At 42.2% G+C, this 20,651-nt stretch overlaps 1 gene segment (V, D, J or C); it reads right to left on the bottom strand.

Moving 5' to 3' along the window:
• LOC309699554 (Ig kappa-b4 chain C region-like) overlaps positions 1 to 15,162 on the bottom strand; it is a 72,345-nt gene extending 57,183 nt beyond the window's left edge. The window contains exon 1 of the C gene segment in view: positions 15,111 to 15,162.
• Positions 15,163 to 20,651: the final 5,489 nt, after the last annotated feature.

Below are 20,651 nucleotides of genomic sequence, written 5' to 3'. Positions count from 1 at the left end.
AAATTATCATCACTCACAGATCAGTGCTGTCGCTCTCTATACACAGTTCGCACGATTGCAAAGTGAAAGCAAAAAAACAAGCGCAAATTCAAACGCGATTTCAATATGTCACATATTGACAGTGGCTCACCGATGCCAATGACATAATTACCCAGCTACATTTCTGAAAGAATGCAAAAGCATTGACATATATTTTTCCTACAATAGCCCGACGGGCAGGGCAGAGATAGATTTTGGTAGCCCGACTGAAAAAAATCGCTAGCTCCAGGACGTCGGGCTAGCGATATTGCGAGCCCTGTATCTGATTGAGGAATCACTCATCTTTGGAAAAGAGAGTTTATTACAGAGAAATGGCTCTTTCCAAAATAAAAGCTATACTATCCGCTTCTTCTGGGCTATATTCTCAGCAGCATAAGGAGAATCATGTGCTAACAGCTGTCTAAATGACTCGGCTAAAGTTAGTAGCATGCTTGCTTTTTTTTGTCTGCTTCCACTTGTCTTTGCACTAGGATGATGTCGGTGTAAATGTGCAGTCATATTCGTCGTGTTCCCACTAGTGCTTTCAGGTTAATCTCGTTGAAATGACCTTAATGCCACAACACGGCAAATCTCCGTTAACGAGCTACCGCCGATCGCTCCGTGCATGGGGCTAGACGGCCAACACGTTAACGAGCTAACTGCGCTAACACACTAGTTCACACCAATGTAATTGAGCATTGCATGGCACATCCAACATACTGTTTTACTTTAGTCCATGACTCGCTTACCTTCAGGGTCATACGTCACATGAAAACCAAAATAATTCCAAACGCCAGATCTGAATGAGGTTCAATTTGCCTGTTGCAAGTAGAGCTTAACTTCTGTCTCGCTAGCTTGCCCTGCGCTCTTCCTTCTGACTATGCTGTCTGTGTTGAGCGCTCAGTGGATCTGCGCTCGACAGTGCAGCCTAGGCGGAGTAGTCGAACACAGATTCACTGAGCGCTCAACACAGACAGCATCGTCAGAAGAAAAATTGATAAAATAAATTACAAATGTTGTATTGTTCGATACATATGCGTACCGAACCGAAAGCACTGTATCGAACGGTTCAATATCGATACGAATATCGTTGCACCCCTAATATATATATATATATATATATATATATATATATATATATATATATATATATATATATATATATATATCCATAGGTCCCTCATCCTATTCATGTAGCCCCTTCCGCCGGGGCCAGGCATCATATCGGCTAAGATGAACAGGCACATGGGTCAATACATGAGCGGGACACAGAAAGGAATTGGCAAGAATACCAGAGGTGCAAAACACCAGCTACTGGTAGACAGAACAATCAGCCGAGACTGCAAGACCAGACTGACCAACCTGTGCACTGCCTGGATTGATTACAAGAAGGCCTATGACTCAATGCCCCACAGCTGGATACTGGAATGCCTAGAATTGTACAAGATCAATGGGACCCTAAGAGCCTTCATCAGGAACTCAATGGGGATGTGGCGTACAACACTAGAGGCCAACTCCAAGCCCATAGCACAAGTTACCATCAAGTGCGGGATCTACCAAGGAGATGCTCTGTCCCCACTGCTGTTCTGCATAGGCCTGAACCCCCTCAGTGAGATCATTAACAAGACTGGCTACGGATACCGACTACGGAACGGAGCAGTTATCAGCCACCTCCTGTACATGGATGACATCAAGCTGTATGCCAAGAGTGAACGAGACATCGATTCACTGATCCACACTACCAGGCTATACAGCAATGACATTGGAATGTCGTTCGGACTGGAGAAGTGTAGTCGGATGGTAACAAAGAGAGGGAAGGTAGTCAGAACTGAGGGGATTGAACTACCAGAAGGCAACATTGCAGACATAGAGGACAGTTACAAGTACCTGGGGATCCCGCAGGCAAATGGGAACCATGAAGAGGCCGCTAGAAAGGCTGCAACCACCAAGTACCTGCAGAGGGTCAGGCAAGTCCTGAGGAGTCAGCTGAATGGTAAGAACAAGATCTGGGCCATCAACACATACGCCCTGCCCGTGATCAGGTACCCTGCTGGGGTAATAAGCTGGCCGAAGGAGGAGATAGAAGCCACTGACATAAAGACAAGAAAGCTCCTGACCATGCATGGAGGGTTTCACCCCAAGTCCAGCACCCTGAGGCTGTACGCTAAGCGGAAGGAAGGGGGCCGGGGACTGGTGAGTGTCAGCACCACAGTCCAGGATGAGACAAGGAACATCCAAGAATACATTGGGAAGATGGCCCCAACTGACCGAGTGCTCAGTGAATACCTCAGGCAGCAGAAACCCAAGAAAGAGGAGGGAGACGAGGAACCATCATGGAAGGACAGGCCCCTGCACGGTATGTACCACCGGCAGATAGAGGAGGTGGCTGATATCCAGAAATCCTACCAGTGGCTGGACAAAGCTGGACTGAAAGACAGCACAGAGGCACTAATCATGGCAGCACAAGAACAAGCTCTGAGTACAAGATCCATAGAGGCTGGGGTCTATCACACCAGGCAAGACCCCAGGTGCAGGCTGTGTAAAGATGCCCCAGAGACTATCCAGCACATAACAGCAGGGTGCAAGATGCTAGCAGGCAAGGCATACATGGAACGCCATAACCAAGTGGCCGGCATAGTGTACAGGAACATCTGTGCCGAGTATAACCTAGAAGTCCCGAGGTCAAAATGGGAGATGCCCCCAAGGGTGGTGGAGAATGACCGAGCTAAGATCCTGTGGGACTTCCAGATACAGACGGACAAAATGGTGGTGGCTAACCAACCGGACATAGTGGTGGTAGACAAACAGAAGAAGACGGCCGTAGTGATCGATGTAGCGGTTCCGAATGACAGCAATATCAGGAAGAAGGAACACGAGAAGCTGGAGAAATACCAAGGGCTCAGAGAAGAGCTCGAGAGGATGTGGAGGGTGAAGGTAACGGTGGTCCCCGTGGTAATCGGAGCACTAGGTGCGGTGACTCCCAAGCTAGGCGAGTGGCTCCAGCAGATCCCGGGAAAAACATCGGAGATCTCTGTCCAGAAGAGCGCAGTCCTGGGAACAGCTAAGATACTGCGCAGGACCCTCAAGCTCCCAGGCCTCTGGTAGAGGACCCGAGCTTGAAGGATAAACCGCCCGCAGGGGCGTGCTGGGTGGTTTTTTTTTTATATATATATATATATATATATATATATATATATATATATATATTTTTTTTTTTTCTTAATTTACAAAACTGATGAAATGGAGAAAAGCAAAATAATACTCATTAAACTATATGTGTGTTCTGTTCACATCATCGACACATTCTCAGCCTGGCTGGGGGGCTTCTTTGCCCAGCCTGGAGGCTCCCGGTGCAGACGGCTCCCTGTGATAGTGTTTCCTCACCTGGCTCATGTAAAGATTGATTGATTGATTGATTGATTGATTGATTGATTGATTGATTGATTGATTACTACAGTGCCGTGATCTTCCTCATGCTGTGTGTGTTTTGTTAGATTCTTCCCAGTTTAGGTTTTGTGGAGTTTTCTGTTCAGCAATAAAAGCTGCCATTTTGAGTTCAGTCCTGTTTCCAGTGAGTTTGCGCTTGGGTCCAATTCCTGCCTGGACACAGCCCGATCACGACAGTTGTGAGCTGTGAGTTGTGGATCAATGAAGTAACAAATCCCTTTATTAGTGTAGAAACAACAGCAGTGTGTATGTGTGTATGAAACAATGAGAAAGGCTAATTTAATTGGGGAAAAGCATCACTGATTTGAGAACTGCAGCAAACTGACAGAAACTGTAACATTTGTTGGAGGTGGATGGTACTGGAGGAAATCATGTTGTATCATGATGTTTGAACCATATTTAATTTTGGATCACAGCCATCTGAATGGTCTCCTATAGCAACATTTTGAAATTGACATTGTCATCAGAAACTTTAATAACCAACAACATCGCAAACAAAACCAATAAAATGTTACGCTTAACTAAAAAATGTGTTTCCAATAAGTCAAACAGCATGTCTCACTCAATAGTACTTTACATACAGTGAGTATAACTGCATTCATACTAATAATATGGATGGATATTACATTTACAAGTGGTTTAGAAAACACTTTCTCCACAAAGTCTCTTGTATTCCCACTGTGAAGCTTTCAGTTAGGTCACATGATCTTCACCAGCAAGTAGAATTTACTCCAAAAAGTTATTTGAATCAATGTAACTGTACAAATGTAAGTGTGACCCACCACTGTACATAAAGTCACTGACTAAATGCTTTCCATGAAATATTTAATACTTCAAACATGAATGAAGGAATTCAGAAAAGATATGAATTTCTTACTTCTCTACATCTTAGCAAAGAGCAACTGTTAAATGAACTTATTTCAAATATAATCAGTTAGTAGTTCTTCAGAACCCATCAGGATCTGCGTGGCGTACAGAATGTTGTAAAAACATGTAGTGAAGTCCAGACCTTTACTTTTTCACATTGTGCCTCTAAACTTGGTCAGATGATTTCCATAGAGAGGCACTTTGCATCAGCAGCACCATGCTCCAGTGCTCTGGGAGAGTTTATAGTCCTGAGAGTTGAACACTGGATGACTGACAGCTGTCCTTCATCACAACAGAAGCCACAGAAATCCTCCTCATCAAAAACATGACTTTGATCTGCGTCCTCATCTGGACTCTCCTCTGCTGCTGCTTCACAGGTAAAGTCCAGAGAATCAAACTCCTCTCCTCTATCAACATCTGTCCCTCTGAAATGAAGCCCACAAAACCATGAAGCTGCTTTATGTTTTTGTCTCTGTGTCCTCAGAGTCCAGAGGACAATATACAGTGACTCAGCCTGGAGCAGTGAGCTCTGCTGTGGGAGGAACTGTGAGCATCAAGTGTACGACCAGTCATACGGTAGATGGTGGGACAGACCTATATTGGTACCAACAGAAAGATGGAGGTGTTCCTAAACTTCTGATTTACTATGGCAATCGAGCATCAGGGATTCCAGCTCGTTTTACAGGCAGTGGATCAAACAAAGATTTCACTCTGACCATCAGTGGAGTCCAGGCTGAAGATGCAGCAGTTTATTATTGTAAGGGTGAATTCTGGCCAAGCAGTCATCTTTATCTCACACAGTGAAAAACAGTCGTACAAAAACCTCCCTCAGTCAGACTGAACAGAAACTGAAGTGACTGCTGCAGCTGGAAGATACTGCAGAGACTGATACAGTTCACTGAAGATATAGTCAAGTGGCTTATTTGTCATTCCAACCATATGCAGTGTTACAGTACACAGTAAAATGAGACAATGTTCCTCCAAGACCATGCTGATACATATACCATATATAACAGAAAATCAAAACAGGAATACATAAACTGCAAGTGTACAAAAATTGAAAAAAACAAACAAAAACAAAACAAAACAAAGAGAGTGCAACACCAGACAGAACAGAAAGATACAGACACAAGACATCCTGAAATTAATAAATTACAGCAGCAGACGTGAAATCCTGGTCCTCACGTACAAGGTCTTAAATAATCAGGCCCCATCTTATCTTAATGACCTTGTAGTACCATATCACCCTATTAGAGCACTTCGCTCTCGCTCTGCAGGCCTACTTGTTGTTCCTAGAGTATTTAAAAGTAGAATGGGAGGCAGAGCCTTCAGTTTTCAGGCCCCTCTTCTGTGGAACCAGCTTCCAGTTTGGATTCAGGAGACAGACACTATCTCTACTTTCAAGATTAGGCTTAAAACTTTCCTTTTTGCTAAAGCATATAGTTAGGGCTGGACCAGGTGACCCTGAATCCTCCCTTAGTTATGCTGCAATAGACGTAAGCTGCCGGGGGATTCCCATGATGCACTGAGTTTTTCCTTTCCAGTCACCTTTCTCACTCACTATGTGTTAACAGACCTCTCTGCATTGAATCATATCTGTTACTAACCTCTGTCTCTCTTCCACAGCATGTCTTTATCCTGTCTTCCTTCTCTCACCCCAACCGGTCGCAGCAGATGGGCCCGCCCCTCCCTGAGCCTGGTTCTGCCGGAGGTTTCTTCCTGTTAAAAGGGAGTTTTTCCTTCCCACTGTCGCCAAAGTGCTTGCTCATAGGGGTTTTTTTGTTTTGTTTTGTTTTTTTGCCTGTCCCGTTGGGCATCTTTCTTTGTCTTTAGACAATAATTCTGATGGCAAAAGTACCAAACGGATTTACTTTACCAAATGGACCATCCCAGCCTTGCCGTATTGGTCTATTTGATTCACCTTTGCTTTTATTGTTTATTTTATTTTATTTTATTTTCACTTGCTAAATACGGGACAGACTTGACTGGGGAAAAGAAAAGGGAGAAAGAGAGAGGGAAAGAAAAACAGCAGAGAAGAGGAGCAGTGATAAAGGGCAAAAAAACAAAAACCAACAAAACAAAGAGACAAAATAATACATAGTACTCACCTGGATCACCTGTTGAGAAAGAAAAAAGAGAAAACGAGCAAAAAAGAGAGCAATATAACAACATCATCACAATGATATATGGGAATATGACAGTAAATACTAAATATTAAACATTATTGTGCAGCACGTAAGATCAACAGAACACAGTGTGCTTTGAGGTAGGAGCCAAAAAGGGTGTAGTTTGTGTGTGTGATCACCCGTGTGCACACCTGTGAGCATAAATGCGTTTGTATTAAAAGGTTCCTTCATGTAATGATCTGCTAGAGGGTGTGGGGGGGCCACAGCCCCGTCCTCCAGGGCATGAAGCAAGTATGGAGGAGATCAAGACTCCAGACATCCAGAGGCCCCCAGAACACAAGAGACCAAGAAAGACCAACAGAGGGGCAGCCGCGCCACTGTCCCAGAAAAAGCTGAGGAGAGTCCCAGATGAGGGCTCACTCAGCAGCCGCGGAGCAGAAGCCGGGGGGGGGGGGGGGGTTGCAGTGACGCGCCCGTGAGCTGGGGGAGATAGGCCTCCATACCTTGGAGGGCCTGAGATGTCCCCAGAGATGTGGGGGTTTGATACCCGACCTGACATATAGACACAAACAAACAGGCACACACAGAAACATCCATTCCCACCCTCATGCTCTCATATGTCGCCAAAGTGCTTGCTCATAGGGGGTCACATTATTGTTGGGTTTTTCTCTGTATCTATAAAGCGCCTTGAGGTGACTTTTGTTTAGATTTGATGCTATATAAATAAAATTGAATTGAATTGGATTGGATTGAATACAGATGACACCCTGCTCTTTAATTTTACATATTAGGTTTTAGATCACAGCTTTGAGACTATAAATTATGAAGAGCACACAGATAATCTATGGCTGACATGACCTCAACATCTTATAAAAATATTTGGGTTTAAAAATATATTTAACCATTTTCACTACCCATTACACTCAGTGTCTTTTGTCGATATTTTTATTTTGGTCTGTTTAAATAAAATTTTGAATTCTTTATTTTTTAATGTGCATTTATTAAACTCACAGAGTCAAAGAACATGTTTCCTCGTTACATTTTTATTGTTTTAAAAGGTTGAAATATCAGCTTTACAGCAGACACAAAAGGATGAAACTAGAGGAGATTGTTGTCATTATGAGATGAAAATATGACCATTTGATGTGTTTATTTCTTTTAAAATCTGCAAACAAAAAGAAACAAAGAGACAGAAGAAAAACAGCATGAAAGACTCAGTGATTGACATCAGGACTGGGAACACTGGTCTCATTGAGGCGCTGTACAAAAACCTCTGACTGTAGAGAGCCACGGCTCTCTGACTCTGTTAGACTGAACTAAATCTACAAGCCGACAAAATAAAACTTTACATGGAAACTAGAAATAATCATTCATACTGTGAACTACCCCACTCTCAATTATTCACTGTAATAACCTTTCACATATAAATTTCCAAATGTGACTTTGTGTTTTCGAGCAAAAATATTAATAAGAAAGCTTTCCAATTAAGGAATAAAAATTAAAGAAAATAATAAAATAAATCAGCTTTAGGTTTAACTTACTTCCAACTTGCAGTCTGGTTCCTCCACCGAACGTAAACCACAGTGATACAAACTCATTGTATCACAACCTCTGACTGTAGAGAGACACGGCTCTCTGACTCTGAGACAAACAAACTCAACAAAATAATCCACTGTTTGTCCAACACACTTCATGCAGTCACAGACAGTCACAACAGAAAAAGCATACTGTCTTGTAGTTGTAAATTTTCCTCCACTTCCATACCATAGATTCATTAATATTGAATTCTCTCGCAGCTGCTCTATTCCCATGTTGTTGCAGTATATTAATGACTAACCTCGTATTGTGGATGGAAAATCTGTTGTTCTGTGCAGCCTTATCACCTGTCATGGATAATAACTCACCTGCCATCCATCATCATTGACTGCTCCCACACTACTTAAGGTCTCAGTGGAGTCTGATTTCGCGCTGGATCATTCTGCTACTTCCGTCAGTGTAATCCAGCTCGCCTCGTGATTTCCTTGTATTCTCCTAGTGCTCCTCACTAACATCAATCTCTATTTCCATATAGATTCCCTGGACTTTGGCCTTTTTTCTTTCCCTATGGACCCTGAGTGGATAAACGTGAGTCACTGATTGTGTGAAGAGGAGTTTGGACCTTCCTTCCCTCAGACCTTCCCCTGGCTGCCCTTGACCCCGGTTCCTCTCCACAGCACTCTATATATGGATATATCTTACATGGTGACACCTGTGTAAACCACCTTTTGATTTTTTATTCAGAGTGAGTCCTGCGTTTGGGTCCTGCACTCGTAACTGTGACAGCAATGCAGAAACTCCAGGATAGAGCGTGTGTTGTTGATAGAACTTATATAAGCAAAAATAATCAAATATCAATATATATTTTATATGAAAGGAAGGTTAGAGATTGGCCTATAATTAGCTAAGACAGCTGGGTCTAAAGATGTTTCTTTAAGTAAAGGTTTAACTACAGCCACCTTGAGGGCCTGTGGTACATAGAGATATTAGAGATGGCAAAGAGCAGTCTCTATGTGACACTGGAAGAGGAGATAAGGTTGTAAACTCTGTCTCTCTTGGAGGGGACAAGGGCGTGAACAACAGCTGTGGAAATGCTTTCTGTTTGACTGTATTTAAAGAGGGCTGCTATTCATCTTTAGAGACACGTATCAGTGCCCCACTGAATGTCCTCTCTCTCTCACCTGCTTGGAAATTAAAAAGGTGTTGACTACTGCTCATCCTGTCTGCAGACTTTGCACTGCAGAATGATGCCATGGAAATTTAAATAACAAAGTGAGATATGTAAAAACAACTATAACTATTATGATATGATTATGATTATGTCCCTTCATTCGGTGTCAATGATGGTGATGATACTGGAGGATAAAGGTGAGCTCTAACACATCTGTTCAAATTCACACAGCTTTCACATCCCCTCACTGTAGGTGTCGAGTTTTTCTTAATTTGTTACCTGTCTATAAATTGTACAGGGTTCATGTGAGTCACATGCTAAATATGCTGTGAAAAACTCTTTTTAAGCAAGTCCTGCTGCAGTGAGTCAGATGATTTCCATAGAGAGGCACTTTGCATCAGCAGCACCATGCTCCAGTGCTCTGGGAGAGTTTATAGTCCTGAGAGTTGAACACTGGATGACTGACAGCTGTCCTTCATCACAACAGAAGCCACAGAAATCCTCCTCATCAAAAACATGACTTTGATCTGCGTCCTCATCTGGACTCTCCTCTGCTGCTGCTTCACAGGTAAAGTCCAGAGAATCAAACTCCTCTCCTCTATCAACATCTGTCCCTCTGAAATGAAGCCCACAAAACCATGAAGCTGCTTTATGTTTTTGTCTCTGTGTCCTCAGAGTCCAGAGGACAGATCACAGTGACTCAGCCTGGAGCAGTGAGCTCTGCTGTGGGAGGATCTGTGAGCATCAAGTGTACAACCAGTCAGGATGTTTATAGCTCTTACGCTTTAGCCTGGTACCAACAGAAAGATGGAGGAGTTCCAAAACTGCTCATTTATGCTGCTGACACTCTAGAATCAGGGATTCCAGATCGTTTTACAGGCAGTGGATCAGACTCTGACTTCACTCTGACCATCAGTGGAGTCCAGGCTGAAGATGCAGCAGTTTATTACTGTCAGAGTTATCACTACATCAACAGTCAAGCTGTGTTCACACAGTGAAAAACAGTCGTACAAAAACCTCCCTCAGTCAGACTGAACAGAAACTGAAGTGACTGCTGCAGCTGGAAGATACTGCAGAGACTGATACAGTTCACTGAGGACACACACACACACACACACACACACACACACACAAAGAGACATTTGAGATCAATCTAAAAATAGTTTCTTTGTCTTTTTCCTTTAAATTTAACTAAAAATAAGTCAAGATGTTCCGAAGTTGAGAACAGTTGAGAAAACTCTTGATCATGACCTTTGACCTCAGTTTCATACTACCAGCACCACAATATCATCTATGATTTGTTAAATTTGAACAATTATCAGTAACATAAGATCTTCCTGTTAACATATACAAAATACAATCATTAAATATCATACAGCTCGACATAAAAAGTAAATTTTACTTTAAATAATCTAAACATAATTTGCGGCTCAAAAACAGAAGTCATGAGTTGCTTTCATGATTAAATCACATGTGTCCATAACTACACATACATAACATCCAAATCATATGCAGTGACATATTTGTCACATGTATACAACCCTTACTCTGAGATTCAAAGTTCATCCTGCACTTTAGACTTTCAGATGAAACAATCTCACCTCGAGTTACAGTCAGTACCTGTTGAGGAGCTTTCAGTGACAACACACGATCAGATAGAAGCGTCCATTTATTATTGGCATGTATGTGCTAAAAATAGCTTTTGTCCAGATTCACTGAGAAGTTTGTATCCCAATCTTTAAACACATGAAGGATCAAGCGCTAACACTTCTAATTTTAGCAGCCACACCACCACATGTAAACTGCTGCGTCCATCTGGATTTTGACGTGACCGACACAATGCATTATGGGACTGTTGTTCACGCCAATCTGAGTTTATAATGGAAAAAGGAGCCAGAGGTTGGTTTGGTGTTTTAAAGTTAAAATTTGGAGATTAGCTGCTCTGCTGCAAAATGATGCAGTCGCTCATCTGACCGAACAGAAGCATTTTATGGAGTGGACTAATTTTTGTGCTCAAAGTTTGGAACCATCAACAAGGCTCAGGTAGCAGCTGGAAGAAGAAAAACAATATTTCAGAAAACATGTTTTTGTGATCTCAGCTCTGTTGGTAAGTTATAATGCCAGCACATGTAACTGTTGTAGCCACTCATAACCAGTCTCAATCATTTCCGTCCAATTGCACTAACCCGTGTCATCACCAAGTGCTTTGAGAAACTGGTTCGGGGACACATCAAAACTGTCACAGGGTGCCGAGGCAGGCCGTGTGAGAATATAAACGGACCCAAAATGCAGACTGCTTAAGTTGTGAGTGAGCTTTATTAACAAACGGGTGAAACAAACCGGGACGAGGAGGATGAAAACCAAAACCTAAGAATAACCTAAACTGGGAAAAGCTACGCAAAAACAAACCTGAAACCTTGAGTTGAGAAACAGAGCCGCAGGGAGAATACACGAGACCATGGAGGGGAACAACACAGACGAACCAGCAACTACTAAGACAGAAGACACGACTTAAATACACTCAGAGAACACGGGGAGATTACACACAGGTGGGGGACACAGCTGGGAGTGATTAACGTGACGAGACAGGGGAGGCAACTGAAAACACTCACATAAGACGCAGACCTTCACAATAAAACAGGAAACACATACACGCACTGACACAACACACAGACTTCACACAGACTGGGGAACACAGAACATAGGAACATGAAACGTGAACAAGGAACGTACAAGAAACCCAAAATAAACAGAACCACAGAGTAAACACGGAGTCGCAGACTCCGGATCATGACAAGAACCTGCCCCCCCCACTCTGCACCCACACCAATTCACATACCGGACTAACAGATCCACCGAAGACGCCATAGCCATTGCTCTCCACACAGCACTGACCCACCTGGGACAACAGGGGAGCTATGTCAGAATGCTCTTCATCGACTTCAGCTCAGCATTTAATACAATAATACCAGACATTTTGATAACCAAGTTAGCAAACCTGGGGCTCCTACCACCCACCTACTGTTGGATAAAGGACTTCTTGGTCAACAGACCCCAGCAGATGAAACTGGGTCCTCACCTCTCTTCCCCTCACACTCTCAGCACCGGCTGGGTACTGAGCCCGCTACTCTACTCCCTCCACACATCTGACTGCAGTCCCGTCCGCCCAGAGAACATCATTGTCAAATTTGCTGATGACACAAATGTGGTGGGGCTGATCACAGGGGGAAATGAGGCGGCTCACAGAGATGAGGTCCTGAGACTGGGAGAATGGTGTGCATCAAACAACCTGGCACTTAACATCATCAAGACCAAGGAACTCATCCTGCACTTCAGGTGGAACAGAACTGCCCCCCTGCATATCAACAGAGAATGTATAGAGCGAGTGGAGTCCTTCAAAATTCCTTGGCGTCCACATCTCTGCAGACCTCTCCTGGTCAGCTAACACCACGGCCCTAGTCAAGACAACCCAGCAGTGGCTACACTTCCTAAGGGTGCTCAGGAAGGAGCAATTAAACGCCCCACTGCTGGTGACCTTCTACAGATCCACCATCGAGAGCCTGCTTACCTGTGCAGTGACAGTGTGGCACGCCAGGTGCATGGAGGCAGACAAGAAGAGACTGCAGAGGGTGGTAAACAAAGCATAAAAAATCATCTGCTGCCCCCTGCCCTCCTTGTCTGCCATCAACAACTCCCGTTCTCTCAGCAGCGCCAGAAACATGTTAAAGGACACTCTCCACCCCGGCTACCATCTTTTCAACCTACTGCCCTCTGGCAGGGGCTTCATATCCATACGGGCCAGAACAAACAGCTTTGGGGAAGAAGCTGTCCCTGAGTCTATCACCATACTCAACTCAAACTTGCAGAAAAAGTAATCTGCACTGAAATATCATCAATTCTCTGCCTGTCTGTCTCTGTCATGTAATACTGTACTGTGTATTTATATTTATATTAAGTCTGTAGATAAATTGTTGTATAGTTTGTATAATGTGCTAAAGCACAAGTGCACTTTTATAGAGCTGTTTTAATCTTGTTATACTATATATAATGACAATAAAGGCTTTCAATTTCAATTTCCAATTAGTTACATGTTGTAGAGCTGTGGACGGCTTACAGAGAGGAGACATGTCAGTTTAAACATTTGGGTCTTTTTTCCTAACTGAAAATAAATTAATAAATTAAGAGTTAAAATGTATAAAACAGCTTTTACTTGGGATGTTGGATGTAAGTTTCACAGTCGGGTTCCTCCACCAATCGTGAACCACAGTGATACAAACTAAAAAAATGAAAATAGAAGCAGTATCACACGTTTTCAACTCTATAGTTTAGGGAAAAAAATACAGTCGACTATTAAATATTTTTGACAAGTTAAAAATTTGTGATTTAACTGCTAAATTATTTCAATGTCAGTAGTTTTAGAATTTTGTCACAAGTCGAAAAAGTTGGAATCAACATATTTCAAAGAGAAAAATAAATATTATGAATACATGTAAATCCTATGTTATATAGAGAGGCTAATCATTGATTGCTGCACCACTGGTAATTTTACACAGGCAGTTATTACAAGTACATAATAAAATGAAAGAAAATTGTTTGGGTAGATAATGTAAATATAAGGAGTGAAGTCATGTACCAAAGCCTATATTCCATAAGCATCAACTGATCCATTGATGAACAATTTAAGGTGGATTTTTCTCAGTCCTCTGCAAACTTTATTCATAAATTACACAAATACCAATAACAGATATCACTGATTTAAAATGATCATTAATATTTTGTAAGAGTGACAATAAATGTCCGTTTTGCATAAGACACAAACCTGCAGGAAATTTCCAAACCCATGAAAGAGTAAAGAAGGCAATAAACATGAAAATATTTGAATTAATCTTTATTGGGCTAATAAATTCATCAGCATTACAACAAGACAAAAAGAAAATAATCAGACCAAGAGGACAAAGAGAGAGCAGTATCAGAGTCCCAGTGAGTCAGCTCAGGACTGGGAACACTGGTCTCTGCTTATTATGTCTGAGACAACAGTCTGGGTGGCCTCACAGGTCACAGAGCCCACCTTCTCCCACTGGTCTGCAGGGAGCCTCAGGGTGCTGCTCCAGCTGTAGAGGCCGTCATTCTGCAGCGCCCCGGGGCTCCTGCTCTCCTCCCCACTGCTGCTTCTTCCATCTACCTTCCAGGACAGAGTCCAGTCCGAGGGGACGCCTTTATTGGCGAGACACATGAGCGTAGCCTTCTCCGGTTTCAGCGCATCATCACTGGAGGGGGCCAGTACTGTCAGGGAGGGGCGACTAAACCCACTGCAGAGAGAGAAAGAAAATACATTTTAAAGAAGTTGACAGTTTAAATGAAACTGGTCTTCAGTGTTTCACTTCCCTCTCTGAGCTCGGTAACCATGGAAACAGACAAGCATCACAGCTGAACCCTTGCAACAGACGAGTTACAGTACAAACAACTTAAAACATTGTGTTGTTTTTCAATATATCCCCATCTATAAACTCATTCTTAATCTAACAGTTAAAAAACAAACTACCTCTGATAAAACTACCAACATTTCTTATTCTTCTTACTTTCAACAAATAAATATGTGAAACAGACAGAGAACTAACAAAAATGAATTTTTGCTCCTTTTGAGAAAGATAAGTATTAACTGCACTGAAGTAGACAATAAAACTCTTCAAATCTGTTAAATATGTAATTATTAATTGAAATCTTTTTGACAGATCAAGATAAATGGATGACAAATAATTTGCAGTTACTTCCAGAGACAGAAAATGTCAAACATTTAGTTTGTCTGAAGTCATTAAATAACCAGCTCATATTTCATATTTTCATTTATATATAATTCATATTGTTCTAAAGTAGTAATTTCTAGAATCATAAAATGAAACTAAATAAAAGTAATTTACTTTCATAAAACAGTTAAACATATTTACAGTGAACATCCAGTCTGGTTCCTCCACCAAAAGTCCACCACAGTGATACAAACTCATTGAGGCGCCGTACAAAAACCTCTGACTGTAGAGAGACACGGCTCTCTGACTCTGAGACAAACAAACTCAACAAAATCATTCACTGTTTGTCCAGTTTGTCGGCCAACATGAAAACAAATATAAACAACAAAGTTTTATAAACAGTACATTTATTTAAATTCCAGCAACAGGATCTGGGTCGGACTTGAACCCAGGTTTCTGCACTGAGCTTTGTGTCAGAGGAGCTAAACTGGCTTTGAGAACTGGCTTTTAAAATGAGACAAATATTATCGACTGGTCTTCTAACAGGATATTCTACCCCCAAAATAAACTTTTTAGCACATTTTTAAATAAATAATTAGATATTTGGAAACAAGATGATATTTTGAAATAAGGCCCTAAATTGTGAATCCACCTTGTTGTAAAATGTCCCAAAAAACTGAAAAAGAGAGAAGCATGATGATGATGATCAAACAGAAGAACAAATAACCTGAACAACATGTTTGCTCTGGGTTAGGGTCAGGGTTAACCTCTCACCCAAAATTATTTAACTGTATATGAACCAGTATCAGAGTAAAGCCAGCGTCAGTTGCTGATAGTATTCTTATAACTAACTCATTTTTATTTAGGTTTTCTAGAATCTCTTCATTTATTTTAAATGTTTCACAAAATCAAAAGTTCACAATAACATAGTGAGTGGCAAAACTTTCTAGAATTCAAAAAATAAGTCCTTCATTTTCTTCTAAATTATGGGATTTTAAGATATAAAAGACCTTGGATAGTGGGATTATTTAATAAAATAAACACTCATAAATACTGAAAAAAAAAGAGTAGATATATTTCCAGTAGATCCCCTGATAAACGCAGACACAAAGGTTATTAAGCAATGTCGAAGGAGAGAAAAAGATCATTCAAAATAAAGTGTCTGATCACCTCCTCTGCATTCATGCTCTGACTCTCTGAGCTCGACTGGAAGGATGAAAACCATTCTTCCTTTCAATAAAACACATGCGCTGAGATTTGAAGGTGTTACCTACTGCTCACTGTGTCTGTGGACTTTGTTAATTCAATTTCCATAACAATATGTTTTGAAAAATTTGTTATAACAAACCACGTCATCAGATGGATCCCACTCCCAGCTGGAGTCAGATGATTTCCATAGAGAGGCACTTTGCATCAGCAGCACCATGCTCCAGTGCTCTGGGAGAGTTTATAGTCCTGAGAGTTGAACACTGGATGACTGACAGCTGTCCTTCATCACAACAGAAGCCACAGAAATCCTCCTCATCAAAAACATGACTTTGATCTGCGTCCTCATCTGGACTCTCCTCTGCTGCTGCTTCACAGGTAAAGTCCAGAGAATCAAACTCCTCTCCTCTATCAACATCTGTCCCTCTGAAATGAAGCCCACAAAACCATGAAGCTGCTTTATGTTTTTGTCTCTGTGTCCTCAGAGTCCAGAGGACAGATCACAGTGACTCAGCCTGGAGCAGTGAGCTCTGCTGTGGGAGGAACTGTGAGCATCAAGTGTACGACCAGTCAGGATGTTTTTCTCTCTAGCTATTTTGCCTGGTACCAACAGAAAGATGGAGGAGTTCCTAAACTGCTCATTTACCTTGCTGATATTCTATAAATTTCACAAAAATATTAAGTTCTGGAAAGTGTACCAGCATTTTTTTCTATAATGTTTTTTAAATTTCTGAAGGAACATGTCCATTGTTAAGACGCTGCCTACACATACAGGGTTTTGTTTAATGAGTTTTTATTTCTATTTTGGAATTCTGTCTACAAATAATGGTGTTTTAGGAAGTTTTGAAAATTCCTTCCAGGTAGAGAAGACTGTGCTCTGTGCTGTTCTCACTGTGAAGGCTTCTAACTGGTAAACATTACCATTCAATTCGGGTTTTATCACCATGTGTTGCTTTGGTTTACTTTTGACATGTTTCACACACACACACACACGTTTTCAAACGACTTCACTGACATTTATTCGTGAACACTTAAATGAACTCCAGTAAATGTTTCCCCATCACTGCTTTTCTCAGTTGCTTTGGTGAAAGTCTTACATCAGGAACGTCATTCTCACCACTCTTAATGCAGCTCTCCAAATATGTAAGGCCTTTTTCACCACACAGACTCATCTATGCAAAAGACACTTCATAAAACACTTTCACCGTCGTTTTAAGACATCAAAACAGGTTTTTTTGTTTTGTTATTTTTCTCAAAACCTCACCTACTTTGGAAAGAGTACTGCAAAAAATGTAGGCCTAATGTCACAAGGGGCCAAAGGCCTGTACGAAACTGGACTCAAGTGCTGGACCACATGTGGAGACGGTTGAGTTTGCTTCACACAAATCTTTATTTGGCACAAAAACACAGAGTTATACTTGACGTGGGATTCCTGACAAGAAAACGTAGCGTGGTGGCCTAAGGTGGCGTGGTGATCAAGAGGGAGAGAGGAAAAGGGGGTTAGTGGGTTCACAGACTTCTCCAGGTGTGGTTGAATTTTAAAGAGGAGTATGGCTTATGTTGCAGGTGGAGTTGGTGGTACTTTGAGGGGAGTAGGTGAAGGTCCAGGTGAGCTGAATAGATTTAAGATGGGCTGACCTGAGCTCCAAGGGATCCTGTGAGAAGCAGTGGGAAGAGGGCAGCAGGTGTGATATTGAAATCCTTCCCAGGAGACGGAGCATGAAACTGCAGTGAGTATGGCCGAGTGCATAGACTTGGGCAAGGAGCATGAAGCATGGTAGCCTGTTAGCACCGAGGGTAAGTTGGCAAACTAGCAGTGAAGAGACGGCAACGCTGGTCTTAAATATCCTGAGTAGGTTGCTCCAGATTGGCTCCATGTGAGGAGATGACGGCTCTGCCCAGGGGCAGATACAGGAGAACATGGTGGAAATTTACCAGCAGCTCACCCGGACTGTGACAGCTAATGAGAAGTTTAAAACTGTTTTCAGAAACAAAAATCACGTCTGATGTTTTTTTGTATTTTTTTAACCTTACAAAACTGATGAAATGGAGAAAAGCAAAATAATACTCATTAAACTATATGTGTGTTCTGTTCACATCATCGACACATTCTCAGCCTGGCTGGGGGGCTTCTTTGCCCAGCCTGGAGGCTCCCGGTGCAGACGGCTCCCTGTGATAGGCTGTCTCCCAATTCAGGGTCTGCAGCCTCACCGATTCTCAAGGGCCGCGTACTCAAAGACCGCTAAGGCCGGAAGTGCGAGGCTTGTGTAATGGGACGGTCTAGCCTCCGTTGCGATGATACTGTTGTTTGTCAATAAAGTTAAAAAAAAAGCCTCCATTGCGCTGCACAGGTTGCCTAGCAACCATGAGACTAACAGCTGGAAACGTGTCATACAGCTGTGTTTGACAGAAATGAAGGAGAAAATCTTTTGTTCGTTTGTTTGTTTCTACATGAGCTTTGATCGTTCTCTGTGAGATGAAGCTCAGCTATTGAACGGCGTATATTTTAAAGTAAAGGCTTTAAAACCAAGTTAGTACAAACGTCACTAATGTCACATGACTTTGCCGACATGTGGCCAACAGTAATGTTTAATGTTCTTCGTTATTAAACATTTGCACATAAATAAGTGACATAATATTCAGTACTTACTTAAAGTTTACTCTTCGGCCGCCCCTCATCCGCCGTTTTTTTCCGGCAAAATTATCCACACCCACCGCCGCGCTATGCATTCTGGGATATGTTGGGCCACGAAGTCTACACTGCCACAGCCTTAAAATTCAGGGAATTGAAGGACGCATTTCAGGGACGCATTTCGAGCAGCCTTTGAATTGGGACAGCGTTCGGCGCGCCGCTGTGACGTAATCGGCCTTAAAATGAGGCCTTTAAGGCTGCAGACCCTGAATTGCGATACAGCCATAGTGTTTCCTCACCTGGCTCATGTGTGCCCAGCCCAATTTTACTCTTTAAGTGTATGTGTGTGTGTGTGTGTGGGGGGGGGGGGGGGGGGGGGTATGTATGTATCCATGATCGTTTATGTTAATGAGAGTGTGGGGAGTGAGTTGGAGGGCGGGGTGTGCTGCTTTTAACCATGTAAAGCACTTTGTGCTACATTTCTGTATGAAAAGTGTTTTATGAATAAAGATTGATTGATTGATTGATTGATTGATTGATTGATTGATTGATTGATTGATTGACTGATTGATTACTGCAGTGCCATGATGTTCCTCATGCTGTGTGTGTTTTGTTAGATTCTTCCCAGTTTAGGTTTTGTGGAGTTTTCTGTTCAGCAATAAAAGCTGCCATTTTGAGTTCAGTCCTGTTTGAGTTTGGGTCCAATTCCTGCCTGGACACAGCCCGATCACGACAGTTGTGAGCTGTGAGTTGTGGATCAATGAAGTAACAAATCCCTTTATTAGTGTAGAAACAACAGCAGTGTGTATGTGTGTATAAAACAACGAGAAAGGCTAATTTGATTGGGGAAAAGCATCACTGATGTGAGAACTGCAGCAAAGCGACTGAGAGAAACTGTAATATATGTTGGAGGTGGATGGTACTGGAGGAAATCATGTTGTATCATGATGTTTGAACCATATTTAATTTTGGATCACAGCCATCTGAATGGTGTCCTACAGCAATATTTTAAAATTGACATTGAACTTATTTTAAAAATAATCAATTAGTAGTTCTTCAAACGCATCAGGATCTGCGTGGCGTACAGAATGTTGTAAAAACATGTAGTGAAGTCCAGACCTTTACTTTTTCACATTGTGCGTCTAAACTTGGTCAGATGATTTCCATAGAGAGGCACTTTGCATCAGCAGCACCATGCTCCAGTGCTCTGGGAGAGTTTATAGTCCTGAGAGTTGAACACTGGATGACTGACAGCTGTCCTTCATCACAACAGAAGCCACAGAAATCCTCCTCATCAAAAACATGACTTTGATCTGCGTCCTCATCTGGACTCTCCTCTGCTGCTGCTTCACAGGTAAAGTCCAGAGAATCAAACTCCTCTCCTCTATCAACATCTGTCCCTCTGAAATGAAGCCCACAAAACCATGAAGCTGCTTTATGTTTTTGTCTCTGTGTCCTCAGAGTCCAGAGGACAGATCACAGTGACTCAGCCTGGAGCAGTGAGCTCTGCTGTGGGAGGATCTGTGAGCATCAAGTGTACGACCAGTCAGGATGTTAATGTTTGGAACAACAACCACAATTTAGCCTGGTACCAACAGAAAGATGGAGGAGCTCCTAAACTGCTCATTTATCGTGCTAGCACTCGAGTATCAGGGATTCCAGCTCGTTTTACAGGCAGTGGATCAAACTCTGACTTCACTCTGACCATCAGTGGAGTCCAGGCTGAAGATGCAGCAGTTTATTACTGTCAGAGTTATCACTACATCAACAGTCAGGATGTGTTCACACAGAGAAAAACAGTCGTACAAAAACCTCCCTCAGTCAGACTGAACAGAAACTGAAGTGACTGCTGCAGCTGGAAGATACTGCAGAGACTGATACAGTTCACTGAGGACACACACACA

This window comes from Aulonocara stuartgranti, assembly GCF_965226115.1.
Source record: "Aulonocara stuartgranti genome assembly, chromosome: 22".
NCBI classification, from domain to species: domain Eukaryota; kingdom Metazoa; phylum Chordata; class Actinopteri; order Cichliformes; family Cichlidae; genus Aulonocara; species Aulonocara stuartgranti.
Note: the sequence above shows the minus strand (reverse complement) of the source record. Positions and strands in the feature narration are given on the sequence as shown.